Below are 18585 nucleotides of genomic sequence, written 5' to 3' on the forward strand. Positions count from 1 at the left end.
GTGCATGTGTGCATGTGTGTGTACATGTGGGTATGTGTGTGTGTGTGTGAGTGTATGTGTGTGTGTATGTGTGCATGTGTGTGTGTTTCTAGATGACATTAGCTTCTGAAGCTTGCTGTTGCTTCCAGTGAACAGAGCTGTCTTCCTCTGCAGCCCCAGGGCCTGGTCTTCCTCTCTGCTGCTCTGGACTGGGTCCGGGATTTCACCACTGGCCCACGAGAGCCCATGACCTCCCAGGTCCTGGGAGCCGGGTCTGCATGCTGCACCCTCCTGGCTCTGTCTCTGTGTGTGTCTGCAGGTTTCTGTTCCTGTGATGCACATTGCTTTCTCTCTAGAACCCTGACTCTAGGCATCTGAGAATGAGTTTTCCTCTGGACAGAGCAGATCCTGGGTCTTGAAGCCCCCACAAAAGCCTCTCGGTGTTATTTCTGCTTAACTATTTTGTTGTTGGCACTGTGTGGTTCCAGGTAGACTTAGGGTGCTGTTTCATTCCAGCATGAAGGGTGATCTTGGCACCTTCTTGGGAGCTGGGCTGAGCCCTGCTCTGTCCCCAGGGCAGAGGCGGGGGACCCAGCCAGGGGACCATCCGCGCCTTGTCCATGCTAGCTGCGGCGGCTCTGGGGCTCGCAGGAGGTTCACTTAAGTGGAGCACGTTGGGGAACGCTCAAGTGAGGTGCCTGGGAAACATGAAAACAAACACAAAACACAGCAGTTAAACTGGAAAATAATCAGTGTGGGCTGACTTTGAGAACTTTCTACCCTGTCGCTGGCAAAGAAGAGAATTTATTTATTTATTTATTTGCAGCAAATCATTTGTTTTTCCTGGACAAGGATGGATCCTGCGGCACGGGTCCACGTTTGTTCCCCTGGGAGCATCCGGTGTGTCCCTAGGGCCCCCCCCCAGGCTGGCAGCCCCTCCACCTGCTTCCAAGTGGAGGTGTTTGGTAGAACTTATTTCTGGGAAGCAATTTTAATTTTTTTCCCCTCAAGATCGGAGGAAATGAGTTATGGAAAGTTTGGAGGGAACATGGAAAATTATTTGGAGCAAAGCAATTTGGCTTCTTTCCCTGGGGAAGAGGCTTTCCTTCACAAGCTTTTATTGAAAAATCCATCAATATCACTCTGTGTGTGTGTGCATGTGTGTGTGTGCACGTGCGTGTGTGTGCACACGTGTGTGTGCATGTGTGTGTGTGTGTGTGTGTGTGTGTGTGTTGGAGCACTGAGAGGTTCAAGTTCTCCTCAGCTTTTGTTTTGCAAACCTCACGGGCCGTCCCCCAGCGTGCGCCCTGGACAGGGCTCCTTGAGCTGTCACTCCACCTTTCCTGGAGACCCCTGGCTGAGCGACTAGCCAGGCCACGCCAGGGCCGCAGGAGACGGGCGTCGGGGACACGGGCAGGCGTGCGTTCATACAGCATCCTGGCGTGAGGGTGATGCCAGCGGGGAGGTGGGCAGGTGGTCACTCTGCCCGTGTGTAGTGGCCATAGACCCAGCTCACACAGCTCCTGTGCTGTGTGTGGCCATGTCCCCATAGACATCCACAGCCTGTGGCTGTGTACCCTAACTGCAACCTGCAGACAGCATGTTACCAGTGTGGTTACATTCACAAGTATTGGGACAGGAAATGACATGGCTTGTTTGGCAGTGTGGACATAGTAGCAGAGGCCCTAAGAACCCTAGATGGGCACCTGAGGAGATGCAAGTCCTGTCCATAGGCCGTGGTGGTGGAAGCAGAGGTCAGGACAGGAAGCAGGAAGGCCGCTTGATGCCGGGTCCCTGGGCCCTCTGGCCAGCCTCCACCGGCAGGCCTCCACCGGCAGGCCTCCACCCGCAGGCCTCCACCCACAGGCTGGCCTCCACTAGGCGTGCCAGGGGAGCAAGGCCAAACACAGGTGTCCAGCCAAATCTAAACCTCCCACCAATTGCAGAGCCGTACAATTTTCAGGATAGACTTAGCTACAAACGTGCTATTTCTAAAAACATTAGAATTTGTTTGTAAGCTCCGTGTCTTATCTGGCGATCCCCTTCAGTCCTTTCTCCTGCCAGGCCTCGCGGGTACCAGCTGCAGGAGCAGAAGTGTGAATTTTCCCATTTTTTTTCTCTCCATTATGGAGACACGTGTAGCTTGGTAGGTCTGGGGCTCGCCATCTGAACAACTGGCAGTGTCCATTTAGTCCCTGCCTCCTGTGATGTCTCTTGTGTATTTATCTGATTGCCATACAGCAGGCCTTGGTGTGGGCAGCTCACATTTGGGGAAATTCTAAAGGTTCCAGAACTTTCCTGTCACTTCCGGTCACTGGGCCCTTCTCTCAGAACTCTTCTGACTCAGTCTTGTCTGGCATCTTGAACACCTCCTTACCCAGGGTTCTGTGGGCCCCACACTGCCCTGTGCCACAGGGCGGTGATGAAGGCTGAGGGAGTCTCGCAGGAGGCGGACACCCGTCCATCCTGAAGAGACTGCGGAGTCTCTGCCTTGATTTCCTATCTCCAGAGAGAGGACTTTGCTTTTTCTTTGCAATGCTATCCCAGAATGAACGGTGTTCCTGGAACAAGCCACCTGTTTGGTGACCTCACAGGGGGTCACAGGCCTACTACATTCCCATGACCCCACTTGCATGACCCCCTCCCCCAGCCCAGGGGTATGATGGAAAGAACTCGGGTCTTGTTGACCTTGTGGTTTCCTTCAGCCCTTCTCTCCTCTTTGAGATTATCTTTCGTAAACTGACATTCAAGGCTGCCTGATCTGGCTCCCCTCAGCCCTGGCTGCCACGCTCCGTTTCAAGGCCAGCCCTTCTCAGGACCGCTGCCACAGGAAAGCTTCTACCCAAGCACGCTTGTTTATTGAGAAAAGCATGCTTAGAGCTAGATGATCTCCCAAATCATGCCGGGCGAGTGTAAGATGTTAGCTTCCACGCAGCCAAAACAATTCCTTTGAGATATTATCAGTGGGCTTTTTCATGCTTTTGTATTAAGTTTTTTTCAGTTGTTATTATAAAGGTGATGTACAGGGGGGTTACAGTTACATAAGTCAGGTAAAGAGCACATTTCTTTTTGGACAATGCCACTCCTTTATCAATGTGCTTATTATTTTCCCAAAGAGAAAAGGCTTCAGTGTTCCAGACTGTAGAAAGATTGGGAAAAGGAACAGAGAACAGAATTAAAGTTATCCTCATCTTGAAACGGCATTTTTCAGACATTTTACTCAGCCAGCACACAGACGCACACGTGCACACACTCTGACACCCCGTTTGTTGTGGTTTTATTTAAAAAAAATAGTGTATGGCTCCTGTAGCTATGTTTTACTACAGCAATAAATCCACTCTGGATTCCCAGGAACTTAATAAAGCAAAGATTTATTCCTGGTAAGTGGTGCTTTGCCAGGCCAGGTTGGCAGGCCTCTTCTCTGCTGCTATTCAGCCAGCCAGGCTAGTGGAGACTATGTCTCGTTCCTGCACCATCTGAGCCACATGCTGGCAATTACAGGAGAATAAAAATAAAACAATAAGACCAGTTAGACAATAGTGGGCAAAATAGAATTAAAGAGTCAATAGCCAGGTGCCAGTGGTTCACACCTACAATACCAGTTACTCACAAGGTTGAGATCTGAGGATCTCGGGTCAAAGCCAGCCCAGGCTGGAAAGTCTGTGAGACTCTTAACTCCAATTAACCACCCAAAAGCTAGAAGTGAGCTATGGCTGTAACAGTAGAGCACTAGCCTTGAGCACAAAAGCTCAGACATAGTGTCTAGGCCCTGAGGTCAAGCTCCAGGACAAAAAAGTCACATTGTCATTCACTTTTAACTTAATTTAAAGAATTTAAATGGGGATTAGAGGTATGTCTCAGTTGTTAGAGCACTAGCCAGTGAGTGAAGTGGTCAGGTAAGGAGTTTGTGTCATGGTTTAAACAAAGATTAAGATTAAACACTTAAGACTTTTACAAATGGGGTTAGAAGCATGACCCAGTGGGTAGGGTGAAAGCATCCAACATCAAGTTCAAGTCCTGGTCTCAGACAAAAACAAAACAAAACAAAGACTTTCATGAGTTATTTTGAAAATCCACGCCAGGGCTGCAGGTCACGCTCGTGTAACTGTGGCTACAGAGGTCCTTTTTTAATTATCTTACTAAGTTCACAAAGTCACTTCAGTAGGGAATTTGATCAAAGTATCCTTCATTGAGCTGCTTTTATTTGCAGAGAATTGATATCTCAAATTTCCTTTCTAATTGGTGATATTTAGCACACATACACATAAAGATGTTTACATGACTCTGAGCTGAGGTAAAACAGATACATGCAAACAAAGAGGACTGATCTTATTCCTAGCAAACAACAATGATAACAAAGTCTACATTAGGAACAAGACAAGAAATTTCGGGGACCATCTATGTGGGAATAACCTAAATATTAAAAAGCATCCAATGGGGTTGTGTGCAGTTAGAATTGATTTCCCACAAATGAAAACAGATGACTTTTGGGAATGGCACTCTATGGTAAATGTTCTGAGGAAAATCACTTCTGAACTTTGAATTCTATACCTAGCCAAACTATCAGCCAGGAGAGGCGTTAACACTAAAACAATTCCAGATACTTAGGAAGTGAAAAATGTTTATGTCCTATGCACCTTGTCCAAATAAAATATTTGGGTCTATGTTCCAGAAACATAAACAAAAATCAAGAAAAAGGATGATAAGAAATAGAAGAAATAACTAGCCCAGAAGTTAAAAGATTTTACAGCAGGCTGAGGGAGTCGCATGGCACCCAGCCCTTCCTAATTGGCGTATTTCGCTCAATAACAATAGTCCTTTAGGCGTCCTCATTTAAGTGTCTGTTGCTGGCTTGATACCTCGTGTGAGACCTGAATGGGAGTCAGAGGTGTGGATGGACCCATTTATCTGTTCTCCCTGCAAATGACAGCTTGGCTGCTCTGAGTCTGTGCGGTTCCGAACCGGCTGTGTTATAGAAACCTACGTGCAGGAGATGGGCGGGCCCACAGCCTACCTTTGGCAGGGAGTGGCAGGGGCGCTGCTTCTTTGCTTGTTTCTCCTTTCCCAGAGGGGCACTTGAGATTCAGAGACGTTGAGGGGCCCGCGACAGTGGGCCCAGCTCCATCTCGCTCCACGGCCGGAGTCACCATCCAGGTCTGTGGTACTTGCTGTCAGGTGGCAGCTGCGGGTTCCACATTGGAATAAGTCATTAATTAGAAATAGTCAGAGCCACAGCACAAGAGTTTGGAGAAAAACCAAGGCCATTAAAGAGTAGACTCAGTGCCGTCACCAACTTCACGATGTTTATTTTTCTGTTCATGTGCCACTTAGCATGTCTCATATCTTTTTAATGAGACTGTGCTATTAATGCCTCCAGGATTGATTTGAAGGAAGCATTAGATACAGCAAAAGAGGACTGAGATCCATTATCCCACCCCCTTCCTTCCTAACGTCAGTGTGTCTGACTCCTGAATCTGAGCAGGGAGGGAAGCCCTCCGTCCAGCGTGGCGTGGGGCACTGGCCCCTCCTGAATGGCCTTGCTGACGCGCCAGCCCGGGGCCCATCTCCCTGCAGGTGTGGGATGGGGAGCAGCCGACCCCCACGAGCTCTGGGCCCGGCAGTCACTCATCAGCGGCTCACAGACCCTGATGCTGAGAGCCCCAGCACGCGCTCGATGCCGCTCCGTCCCCGCCATGGGGGCCCCGGGCACGGGCTCGATGCCGCTCCGTCCCCGCTCGCCCTGCTCGTGGGAGGACTGGAGAGAATGGTCGGAGGAGCCTCTGGCTCGCCGTGGGGCCGTGAGCGTTAGCTGCTGTGTCTGAACACTAGCACGCCTCTTAGACACGTGCTGGGCAGGTGGGGGGAGCGGGGGGGAGCCAGGGGGAGCGGGGGGGGGGAATGGGGGGAGCCGGGGAGGGGAGCTGGGGGGAGCAGGGGGAGTGGGGGGGAGCGAGGGGGGGAGAACCGAGGGGGAGTGGGGGAGCGGGGGGGAGCCAGGGGGAGCTGGGGGAGCGGGGGGAGCGGGGGGAGCGGGGGGTCCCTGGGCCCTCACTCCCAGGCTCGCGGAAGTGCCCCACAGGAGGATGCTGGGACTCAGGACTCAGGAGTGTGTCAAAGCCTCTGCGCATCCTGGGTGAAGCAGAGAAGCTGGCGCAGAGGGTCGGTCCACACACCGCTCCTCAGAGGACGCTGCTCGGGAATCTCATGGCTGACAGCTTAAGGTTCCCCTGAGCTTATGCATGGAGTAAACGTGCACGTTCTTGTAGTTTCTCTTCTCTCCATGAGGCTCATGGACCCCTGGCGCCATGCAGGGGCAGGCCCCTCTGTGGGCCACGACACGGGCGTCTCGGGACCCCTGGCATCCATGCAGGGGCAGGGCCCTCTGTGGGCCACGACACGGGCGTCTCGGGAGCCCTGGCGCCATGCAGGGGCAGGCCCCTCTGTGGGCCACGACACGGGTGTCTCGGGAGCCCTGGCGCCATGCAGGGGCAGGGCCCTCTGTGGGCCACGACACGGGCGTCTCCGACCGAGACTCAGGTCATGGGGCCACCCTCCAGGCTCGTCCACACAGGGCCTCACAGGTCAGGACCTCCAGGACCTCCTGGCTGCGCTCCAGGGGACACTGAGGGACGCACAGCACTCTCCAGGCAGACGTGGTGTGCCGCGTTACAGGGAAGTGAGGGAGCGGCCGGCCTGGTGCAGCAGCTGTTTTCCTGGATGGAGGCAGAGCCCCCACGGGGAGCGCAGGCGGGGGGGGGGGGCAGGGGATACCGTTCACCGCACATGCTCCAACATCCACGACCCACGCTGTCTGAAATGGACGGTGGAGCCGCAGAAGGACGCAGAAGGGGCTGGGCCCTCATCTACCCACTTACTCCTCCAGAGGCAGGAGAGCAAGGAGTCTGAGGCCATTTGCAGCCAAGACAATAACCACAACACAGAACCAGACAAAAAGACCTGAGGTTACGGCTCCCGGGGTTTGGGTTTGTATGCAGGAGGCCCTGGGTGCGGTGCTCAGTACAGGAGGAAATGAACGATTACGAAGGCCCTGGGGCTTAACCTTGGCAGTCGCCGCATCCCAGCCGTGTGGGAGTGGGCCCGGCCGTGCCCAATCGCCTGGCCTGAGAGCCCCGGGGGCCGAGGCAGGCGTGAGGCCTGAGAGCCCTGGGGGCCGAGGCAGGCGTGAGGCCTGAGAGCCCCGGGGGCCGAGGCAGGCGTGAGGCCTGAGAGCCCTGGGGGCCGAGGCAGGCGTGAGGCCTGAGAGCCCTGGGGGCTGTGGGCAGGTGTGAGGCCTGAGAGCCCCGGGGGCGAGGCAGGTGTGAGGCCTGAGAGCCCCGGGGGCCGAGGCAGGCGTGAGGCCTGAGAGCCCCGGGGGCCGAGGCAGGCATGAGGTGCGGGCCCTGGGGCCAGTGTCCGTCTCCGCCCTTCGTTCCAGTGTCTTCTCTGGCCGATCCTCGTAGGTTGTTGCTGAGCTTCTCGCCCACCGCCCCCAGGTGTGCAGGAGGAAGGTTTGGTTGGGAGTCGCACAACGCCGATCCTTACTGTTAAGCAAGGCTGACTTGCAGTCTGGAGCCCAAACTCAGACTTGTCCTGGCATGCACCAATATCACACGCATTTCTGTGTGGACTGCACTGTGCACGGGAGGGTGGGGATCAGCTCATGCCAAGGAGGGGTCTGGTTGTGGAAAGGAAGAGCGGAGAGGGGTTTCATAGTCCTGCCATGATGATCTGTGAGATTAGAGCTGGCCTTGCCATACCTCTGTGGCGTGGCATGAAGTGGCCACGTCCGTCCCCTCTGGGAAGGGGGAACGCACCTGAATCTACTTTGATGTGCAACGAGTAGACCTTTCTCCTGTTGGTATCCGCCTCCCCCCACCCCCCCCCCCCCCCGCCTTGATCAAACAGACTGCTCTCACATTGTTCTGTAAGACGGAACGTTAGCTATCCATTTCCTCAGGCTGCTTCAGGTGGGAATTAAAGAGATGCGTAGGAGCGAGCTCTTCTTTACTTTTGAAGAGCACTGTGAGTGACTGGACTTCCTGCAAGGTCGGTGATGGCCGGGGTTGCTGTGGAGAGACAGCGCATGGCAGCCGGCAGCCCTGGATTGCATCCACAATGCCACCCACCTTCCGTCCCCAGCTTAAGCCCTGGCTCCGGCTGCCAAGTCCAGGTGAGAAATCCCATGGCCCTCCACACCAACCGCCAAAGGCTTGGATCTGCGACAGGCTTTGATTGGTTTAATCAGGTCTACTCTAAACATAGATTAAGTGGCTCTTGTGTGGGCCTGGGAGGTCCAGGAAAAGAGACAGCTTCAATCCATCCCTGCTTTCCAAGAAGCCACAGTCCGCGAAACTTGCCAGTCTATCTCTAAGCAGTTCAAAAGATGGTCAATCACTTCTTTGGAACGTTGTAGGGGAGCCCGAGTTTTGTGTCGAAGACCAGAGAGGCTGAGTCGGAAGTTCTAGGATCAGAGAGACACGGAGCGGCTCCCGAGCAGCAGAGAGAGCCTGAGGCAGATGGACAGTACAGATGTCTGGGACACAGGTGGGGGCTCTGGAAGCGTGGTTGGGTTTGAGAAGGGAGGTGAGGATTTTCTCCAGGTAGGACGGTCGATCACCAGCAAAGGGTTTGAGCCAGGAAATGCTTCAAGTGTGTGGTCACTTGTGAATTAAAAGCCTCGTCCTGGAATGAGCACAGAGAGTAGCTTGGAAGGCACAGCCCCGCCATGAGCCAAGAAGATGCCGGGGAAGCGCAGAGGCGTCCCGAGAGCCCGAGTCTAGTAACCAGGGCCTCCACGCACTGGCTCGTTGGTACGAGGGAGGAGACCTGGCCGAGGTTAAGTTTTCTGGAGCTGTGAGGCACAGGTACGGTAGTAACGACCCTTCATTTGTACGTCGGAATGCGCAGTGCAGACCACCCGCCCCGGGGCCTGGCGGACCAGAGACCGTTACTGCCCCCAACGTGCCCACAATGGGGCTCTTCCTTCCAGACCATGGCTGGAGTCAGCGGGGCTGGAGCCCAGGCTGCCCTCGCCCCGGCGCACCCGGCCCTGTCCTGGAGACTCTCCAAGGGCCTTGCCTACCTGGTGCGTCTCCGCCTGCCTCCCTGGCCCTCTCTCGGGCAGACACCAGGCGACGTCCCCAGTGAAGTCTCTGCTGCTTTGACCTTTGGGTCCCACGTGACATCGCTTGCTCCAGCGCTGTCCTCTTCCTGTCCATCCATCCCTTTAGACTTTGGAGGTCTGTGGCCACCTATGTCCTCACTCCATTATCAGCCACCGCTCAGCGTCACGGCCCTGTGCAGGCGGGAGCCACCGCTCAGCGTCACGGCTCAGCGTCACGGCTCAGCGTCACGGCTCAGCGTCACGGCCCTGTGCAGGCGGCAGCCACCGCTCAGCGTCACGGCTCAGCATCACGGCTCAGCGTCACGGCTCAGCATCACGGCTCAGCGTCACAGCTCAGCGTCACGGCTCAGCATCACAGCTCAGCATCACGGCTCAGCGTCACGCCCTGTGCAGGTGGGAGCCACCGCTCAGCGTCTCCGCTCAGCGTCATGGCTCAGTGTCACCGCTCAGCATCACGGCTCAGCATCACCGCTCAGCGTCACGGCTCAGCATCACGGCTCAGCGTCACAGCTCAGCGTCACGGCTCAGCGTCACGGCTCAGCGTCACCGCTCAGCGTCACCGCTCAGCGTCACCGCTCAGCGTCACGGCCCTGTGCAGGCGGGAGCCACCGCTCAGCATCACGGCCCTAACGGGCCCAGCTCATCTGGGGTGCTTCACCCTAACAGAAGTGGTGACCGTGAGCTGAACTCAGTCTCAGGGCTTCGCTATGGTCTTGTTGGTCACATGAACTGGACAAAAAACAAAAGCTTTCTCTAGAATCGGCATCTCACCGCACGAATCTGATCGGCAGGAACGCTGGGAGGCCTGGCTCCACAGAGTGAGACGTAGCCATGGCGTTGCCACATTGCGCTGAGCCGAGGGCGCTGGGGAGACGGGGAGACGTCCAGGCCCCCCATGCCCTGTGCTCCTCTGCTTCTGTGATGTCCAGGCCCCCCACGCCCTGTGCTCCTCTGCTTCCGTGGTGTCCAGGCCCCCCACGCCCTGTGCTCCTCTGCTTCCATGACGTCCAGGCCCCCCACGCCCTGTGTGCTCCTCTGCTTCCGTGGTGTCCAGGCCCCCCACGCCCTGTGTGCTCCTCTGCTTCCGTGGTGTCCAGGCCCCCCACGCCCTGTGTGCTCCTCTGCTTCCATGACGTCCAGGCCCCCCACGCCCTGTGCTCCTCTGCTTCCATGACGTCCAGGCCCCCCACGCCCTGTGCTCCTCTGCTTCCATGACGTCCAGGCCCCCCACGCCCTGTGCTCCTCTGCTTCCGTGGTGTCCAGGCCCCCCACGCCCTGTGCTCCTCTGCTTCCATGATGTCCAGGCCCCCCACGCCCTGTGCTCCTCTGCTTCCATGACGTCCAGGCCCCCCACGCCCTGTGCACGCCTCTGCTTTCCCTCGTCTCATTCTAAGGCAGGCTTCTCCACTGGGGCAGGACTCCCGTTTGGAATATTCGCGGTGGGTCTGTCCTGTGCCTGAGGTTTTCTGTGAGTTACCGGGAGGGCATTCTCTGCCCGCCCCCCCGGCCGTTGAGGAACCACCATGTTTATTCTGGAGCATTCTGTCGCTCTCCCACGCAGGGTAGATGTGTGGAACGCCTCATGTATGGCTTCCAGCATCTGAGTGCTTTGTGCAGGTGGCCAAAGTCGAGCGCTGTTTGGGGACCCTGCAGAAGCTGGAAGTGCCATGGCCGAGGTGCAGGTGCCCAGAGCTTCGCCAGTCCTGCCCCACACCACCACCAGAGGTCGTTTCTGAGGCTTCCAACCGGGAGGAGCCGGACGCAGGACAAAGAGCCGGCCCTGCTTACCCCCGGGAAGGGCTGCGGCCCTGCCTCCCCGGAAGGGCCGCTGGCAGGTTTCTGCAGTTCTTACAGGACAGGGTGCGTTTGGTCGTTTGTGAAGGAGATGTGGGTGTGTTCAGGTCAAGCTCTAAGGAACTTGCATGGCTACGGAAAGAAATGCCACGTGTGGACGACAGTTTCACCTTACTCCATGTCTCCTGCGGCTCCGTGTTTGACGGTGTGAAGCCTGTTTCTATAGTTGAAGGAGGCCAGAGCCTCGTGATTTCCCAGCCCTTCACACCTCGTGTCTCCATCGAGGCGCAGCTGAGTGCTCGGTGAATTTGAGACCATGCCCCAGCCGGGTTAACTGGGTTCGCCCGCCACCCGGGCGATGCCATCTGCCTGTTTACTGACAGCCTTGTCAGCAAAACCTGGGGTCTAGGGTGGGCAGGCGGCCAGCCTGCTCTCCACGGTCGCTCCAGATGCTGTGCCTGGTGCCTGGGCTGCTGCTGGCACACGGCTGCGCGCTGGAGTTCTGTGCCAGAGGGTGGAGGGACGCCGGAAGGGATCTGAGTTTTCCAGGAAGGAATGTCTGTTCTTTTCCAGGTTTTCTGTTTGCAGTATTTTAAAAGAAAAAGTATTTGCAACTGACTTTTTAAAAACGTGGAAGAATGAGCTTATTGTTCAACATTGAAAAGAAAAGGTCCTGAAGCATGGAAGCGTTCCAGGGCCAGACCACAAACTGCAGGCCTGGGCCAGGTGCCTGCCCGCGCCGTATTCCCGCCGGCTCACCACAGCCGTAGACACCTTGCCGTTGGCCCATTACACAAGAGCAGCTGAGATTTTCTCCACAAATAAAACCCCAGTCACATTAGGCTCTCACCCTAACCAGTGCAAGTCAGCCCAGCTGTCCGGTAAACAGCTAAATGGTGAGCGGTTGCGGGGAGAGGGCCGTGGCGGTGTCTCCCCCAACGTGGGGTCTTCTGGACGTGCCCTTGTTTTTCCAAGGAGGAAATGAGAAGAAAGACATAGCTTTGAAGAGATGGCTGCAGCCTCTGTCCTGGGAAATCTCTCCAGGCAGGAGGGCGCTCTGGAACGCAGGTGCATCTCAAGGAGCCCAAGGATGTGGGCCTGTGGCAGGTGCTCTGGAACGCGGGTGTGTGGCACGAAGCTGGCAGGTTGCTCTGGAACGCAGGTGTGTGGCACGAAGCTGGCAGGTTGCTCTGGAACGCGGGTGTGTGGCACGAAGCTGGCAGGGCGCTCTGGAACGCGGGTGTGTGGCATGAAGCTGGCAGGTTGCTCTGGAACGTGGGTGTGTGGCATGAAGCTGGCAGGTTGCTCTGGAACGCAGGTGTGTGGCACAAGGCTGGCAGGGCGCTCTGGAACGCGGGTGTGTGGCATGAAGCTGGCAGGGTGCTCTGGAACGCGGGTGTGTGGCATGAAGCTGGCAGGTTGCTCTGGAACGCAGGTGTGTGGCACAAGGCTGGCAGGGTGCTCTGGAACGCGGGTGTGTGGCATGAAGCTGGCAGGTTGCTCTGGAACGCGGGTGTGTGGCACAAGGCTGGCAGGGTGCTCTGGAACGCGGGTGTGTGGCATGAAGCTGGCAGGGTGCTCTGGAACGCGGGTGTGTGGCATGAAGCTGGCAGGGTGCTCTGGAACGCGGGTGTGTGGCATGAAGCTGGCAGGGCGCTCTGGAACACAGGTGTGTGGCACGAAGCTGTGAATGAGACGTGAAACATGGTGTAGGCTGCCAAACCTTTGCTTCTGCTTTCTTCTTATGAATAAAGAGCAGAGCTGAAGGTAAAGTTGGGCCCTGGACCAGTGAGTTTTTGTAGGCTTTGAAAGGGGTGTGTGTGAGCGTGTGTGAGTGTGTGTGAGAGAGTGAGTGTGAGTGTGTATGGGTGTGAGTGAGTGTGAGTGTGAGTATGTGTGAGTGTATGTGTGTGAGTGTGTGTGAGTGAGTGTGAGTGCGAGTGTGTGTGAGTGGGAGGGTGTGAGGGTCTGAGTGTTTGTGTGAGTGTGTGTGAGTGTGAGTGTGTGTGAGTGTTAGTGAGTGTGAGTGTGAGCATGTGTGAGTGTGAGGGTGTGAGGGTGTGTGAGTGAGTGTGAGCGTGTGTGAGTGGGAGTGTGTGAGGGTGGGAGTGTGTGAGGGTCTGTGAGTGAGTGAGTGAGTGTGAGTATGAGTGAGTGTGTATGAGTATGTGTGTGTGAGTGTGAGTGAGTGTGAGTGAGTGTGAGTGTGAGTGTGTGAGGGTCTGAGTGTGTGAGTGAGTGTGAGTATGAGTGTGTATGAGTATGTGTGAGTGTGAGTGTGTGTGAGTGTGAGTGTGTGAGGGTGTGAGGGTCTGAGTGTGTGAGTGAGTGTGAGTATGAGTGTGTATGAGTATGTGAGTGTGAGTGTGTGTGAGTGTGAGTTGTGAGTGTGTGAGGGTGTGAGGGTCTGAGTGTGTGAGTGAGTGTGAGTATGAGTGTGTATGAGTATGTGTGAGTGTGAGTGTGTGTGAGTGAGTGTGAGTGTGAGTGTGTGCACCCGGGCAGCCCCAGGCCAGCACCAGGGCTCTGAGGCCTTCCTGCCTGTCCCTCCTCACCTCTCATCACCTCCCAGAACTTACCCAGTTTCTCCAGCAATGAAGAGGAATTCTTCCTCCTCCTCGGTTCCCTTCCATACCTCGCTCTAGTTTATTCTTTAAAAACTAAAATTATTCTCATTAAAAGACATTTGAAGCCGGGCGCTGGTGGCTCACGCCTGTAATCCTAGCTACTCAGGAGGCTGAGATCTGAGGATCGCGGTTCAAAGCCAGCCCGGGCAGGAGAGACCATGAGACTCCTATCTCCAATAAAACCACCAGAAAACCGGAAGTGGTGCTGTAGCTCAAGTGGTAGAGCGCTCGCCTTGAGCTGAAGAGCTAAGGGACAACGCCCAGGCCCAGAGTTCAAGCCCCACGACCGACAAAAAAAAAAAAAAAAGACATTTGAGTGTGCATACTTGTGCAGAGAACTAACAGATTCGATACATCCACCGGATAAGTGAGCGGATGTTAATTTATTTGCTCTTATCAGCTTTGGATCCTTCATATCTGATTTATAAACCAACTTTGAAAATGTTAAAGTAGGTGAAGATGGGCCTCTTAAACTCAAGGAGTTATGACACATTAGAACGGAAATGGAATATATATTAATGAGCCAGTATGAAAATGAGAATATTACATATGAAACCAGTGGAAGAATGCTAAATCTACAACGATAACAAAGCCTAAATCTGTTCACTATGTGCCAAGACTTGATGAAGCTAGAAAAGCAAAAGAACAGCAGACAGCCATGAGAAAGAATAAAATAATGCAGACAAAATGAGAAATAAACCAATCAGGAAAAGTAAAACACAAGCCCAGGAAGAGATTATATACAATAGAGTTAACGTCTCCAGAGTATTACAGTATGGCTTCCTGCCAGCCTAGATGCAATGCCTGCTCTCCCAGAGGACAGCCCAAGGAAAACCATGGCTAAGTAAACTCATTACACTCATCTGTATTCTGGAGAGCTTTATTGAATGTAAAAATATTGTGACCAAGCAGGGATTAAAACACAAACGGAAGCTGGATTACTGGGAAGTTTATTATCAAACATATAATATTAGATAATATGAGAAAAACCTCATTGTCTGACATCCACAAAATAAATTTAACATTACACAAATGAAGCTAGGACACATTAGGCAAAGTAAAATAAGCTGATCACATAAATGCAAGAGTCACCCAATTCCACATCTATGCAGCACCTAGAGTTGGCAACCCTCAGAGACAGAAAGGGAGATGGTGGTTTCCAGGGTCTGAGGAAAGAAAAATGGTGGCCATTGTTTGATGGATACAGTTTTGGTTTTGTGAAATGGAAAGTTCTGGAGATGGGTTTCAAAACATTGCACCGATAAAATGTGAATTTAAAAAAGGGCAACTTAGCAAATTTTGTTACATGCATTTTTCACGGTTTTTACAACCAAACAAATCAGAATGGTGGTTTTAAGGTAAACTAGAAATACATATTTAACCTCAATTTCTGGCCTAAATTTGCATGAGGTGCAATAATAGTATAATTATTAGCTGGTCCTAAAAGTGTTAATGGTTTGCCATTAAACTAGAGAACTGATTAATCAATGGTTTCCAAAGGGAAAATTTTTAATGCATTTTCAGTAGAAAACTTCTATTTGTGAATGACAATGGAGGTATTTTGTCTGGATTTTTTTTTTATTAATGGCTTCCATTTGTTATTTTCACCAAAGAATGCGATTCCTGTTATTTTGCTTAAGTGCCCTCAACTTAATTTTGAAATCAAAATCTGTACAGTTAAGTAGCCCCTAATTCCTGAAATCTGATGAGTTCTCAGCTTTAAAATGTAGATTTTTTTCATCTCTATTAATTCCACTTTCCTACCTCTCTTTGTTCGCTTAGTTTTGTTATTCTCATAAACTGAAATGAGTGCACTTAATAATTTCCTCTATTTTTTCTTTTTTACATTTCTTTTTTCCTTCAGTTTTTTTTTCAATTTTACCAATATTACCCTTGGACAACGGCTCAGTCCTGCTATTTACCAATATTACCCTTGGACAACGGCTCCGCCTGCTATTTACCAATATTACCCTTGGACAACGGCTCCGCCTGCTATCTCTTCAGGATGAATTGTGCCGTTGCAGGTGGAGGCTGCCTCTCTGTGGCTGGGGAGCTCGGCCAGCACTAACAGGTCTGTGGTCATTGCATGGGAATTTAAGCATGGCGTGGAGAGCGACTCCAGCCTGCAGGAGGGATGCGAGGGCAGATGCTCTGAGCCTCGCAGCAAACCCCACGTGGATTTATTTTCCTGAATCAGTGTAGACGGGCACCCCGCCTCCCTAAGGCAGCAACATTTCTACATGTAAAGTTGTCTTTTGGCATAACCCAGTGCGCTGTGGCTTGGAGATTTGGGTTTTTCCCGCAGCTCTAGGCCCATGCATGTTTTGGGCTGGAGTGTAGAGCACACTAACAACAAGACGTGAGAAGTGCGGTCACTTGGGAACATCCTACGCAATTTGGAGGCAAACAATGGCAAGATGACTCTGCGTCCCTCCTTCAACAAACAGAAGCCGGAATAATTTACACAATGCAGTTACCATGCCTTAAAGTGGAATTAATAGACAGAGATGCAAATCTGCATTTTAAAGCCAAAAACTCACCAGATTTCAGGAATGAAGGGCTGCTAACGATATGGATTTTTATTTTAAAATGAAGTTGAGGAACTTAAGTAAAATAACAGAAATCTCATTCTTTGGTGAATAACAAATGGAAGCTATGGATAAAACAATTCCAGACAAAATACCCTCCATTGTCGTTCACAAATAGAAATGAGCATACATTATTATATATATGCACATACCAAAGTGAACCGTCTTAAATTAACTGATGGCAATAAGGAAAGAAGAAAGGGAGGGATGGAGGGAGGAGGGAGAAGAAGAAGAAGGGAGGGAGGAGAGAAAGGAAAAAGGAAAAGAAAAAAGGGAAAAGCGGAGCTGGAGAAGAGAAAAATGACAGGGAGGTGAGTTCTAGCTGGATAGTTGTGGTCATGTATGGAAATGTCACAATGAAGCTCCCCTGGTAAAAGTCATGCATGACAGTAAAGTGAAAAAAGAAAAATATATAGTTAAAGATAGGGTGTAAACGAGAAGAATCTGCAGCATCCAGTTTACGGTGATGATTCAAGCCCATCTTTAATTTCTTATCCTTTCATTTTCGATTGAAATAACCACAGACACATACAGGAGCCATTAATCCTGGTAAAACTTGAAAAATCCGTTGTGTGGGCACTCTCTGGGATTTCTTCTGACCCTTCTAGAAATCCCAGAGACCATGGTGTAACAGGTGTGGAATGGACAATGTCCCCATCAAAACCATGAAAAAAGATCCCACTGGAACCTGTGGGAGGGGAGGCTCCCGCCATAGCCAGAGACAGGGATGTGGGCAAGGTGGAGGCCACAAGGGGTCTGCGAGCAGGCAGATGCCGTGAGCCCTGTGGCGGTCCTCTGTCCTGGACACGATCAGGTAGACATGGTGTATGAAGTAAAGCGCATGGCCTCTGTGAGAAGAGGTACTGGGTACTGACCCAGCTCATGCAGAAACATCGACAAATGAGCAGCGGTGGGCTCCTTGGTCTGCTGTGGTGCTGCAAGGTGCCACGTTCCCAGTTCTGACCCCAGGTACCCTTTCCATGTTTATTCATTTTTGTTTTCTTCAATTTCAATCTCCTGATCTTTGTTGAGAGCCAAGTGGCTTTTTGTTTCTATGGAAAGAAGTGATCTTTTTACTCATGGAAACATTAGTCATCCTGGCCCTCAGTTAAAAACTTTCTTCTCTTGAGAAAGTGCCAGCATCAAGGGTGCACACTCATTCTTTCCTCTAGGGATGCCTCTCAGGGTTGTTTTTCGTAGTCATCGTTTCTTTAAATTGAAGCATGATACTTTGCAGCCTGTGATTGTGAGTAAAATCCAGGTCTGATGGATGGCTTACCACATGTTTCCAAAGATTTCATTTACAGTAGTATCAAATGAACTGAGATGAATGAGCTACACCCTTGCATGGAAACGGAGTTGACTTCTAGATAAATATTAACTGAAGCAAAGGTTAAGAAATAATATCCAAATGTTGTCTTTATTAGCAAACTTAAATTACATCTGCCTTGAAAAATCTCATATTTCTAAGTGAACACATTAATCTCCCAAGGAATGAAAGAAGAAATTGTTACGGACTTCGGTAGAGAGGACAGTGTACTCTTGACTGTCCTCCTTTCTCCAGAGCAGAGTGAGATCAAGGATGCTCACTCTTAATTGTCTCTGCTCTCCAGAGCTAGATCCAGAATAGTCAATAGGTTCTCTCTAGGGGATGCCAAAGCAACACCCATATGCTGATAGGAAAATTACTTCCCCTATGTGTCAGTAGGATCTGTGGTTTCCCTGTCCCCAACAATGCATGGGAAAGTGGCCAGATACCAGTCCTATCATTACAGAGATGTGTGCATATCAATATATTATGCATATACAGATTGTGCATATGTACACATTATGTAAATATATACACATCACAGTCAGCCTTTCCCATCCATGGGCTCTGCATCTGTGAATTCAGTTAACTGATGATTGGAAATATTCGGGAGAAAATTGCATCCATATTGAATATTTACAGACTTTTTATTTGTCATGTTTCCCCACATGATAGAGCATAACAATTAATTATATAGCAATAATGTTGTATTGCAAGTCACCTAGAGAATTTTTAATATGTAGGAGAAATTTTGCAGGTTATATGCAAATAATATGTCATTTTGTGTAAGGGACTTATAGGTTCATGGATTTTGTCCAGGAACCAGTTATAGACCAGTTATAGACACTGCTGATGGCAAGGAAGACCCTTTCCCCACTGATGTCTTTGAGTAAGTAAGCTGCCTCTGAACTCACTCTGTAAAGCCAGTTTTACCTTGATGCCAAAACCTGAGGAAGGCCCAACTAAATAGCAGTTGGAGAAAGAGGAGGAGGAGAAAGTGAAGAAGTAGAAGGAGGAGGAAGAAGAGAAACAAGAGAAGAAGAGAAGCAAAAGGAAATGAGTCAATATCCCTGATGGACATATATGAAAAAATCCTCAATAAAATATTCAAAAGTCAAGTTCAACAACACATCAATGAAGATGGTGCATCGTGATCCAGTTAGT

The sequence above is a fragment of the Dipodomys merriami genome, unplaced genomic scaffold (assembly GCF_024711535.1).
Source record: "Dipodomys merriami isolate MVZ:Mamm:240054 unplaced genomic scaffold, mDipMer1.0.p SCAF_33, whole genome shotgun sequence".
NCBI classification, from domain to species: domain Eukaryota; kingdom Metazoa; phylum Chordata; class Mammalia; order Rodentia; family Heteromyidae; genus Dipodomys; species Dipodomys merriami.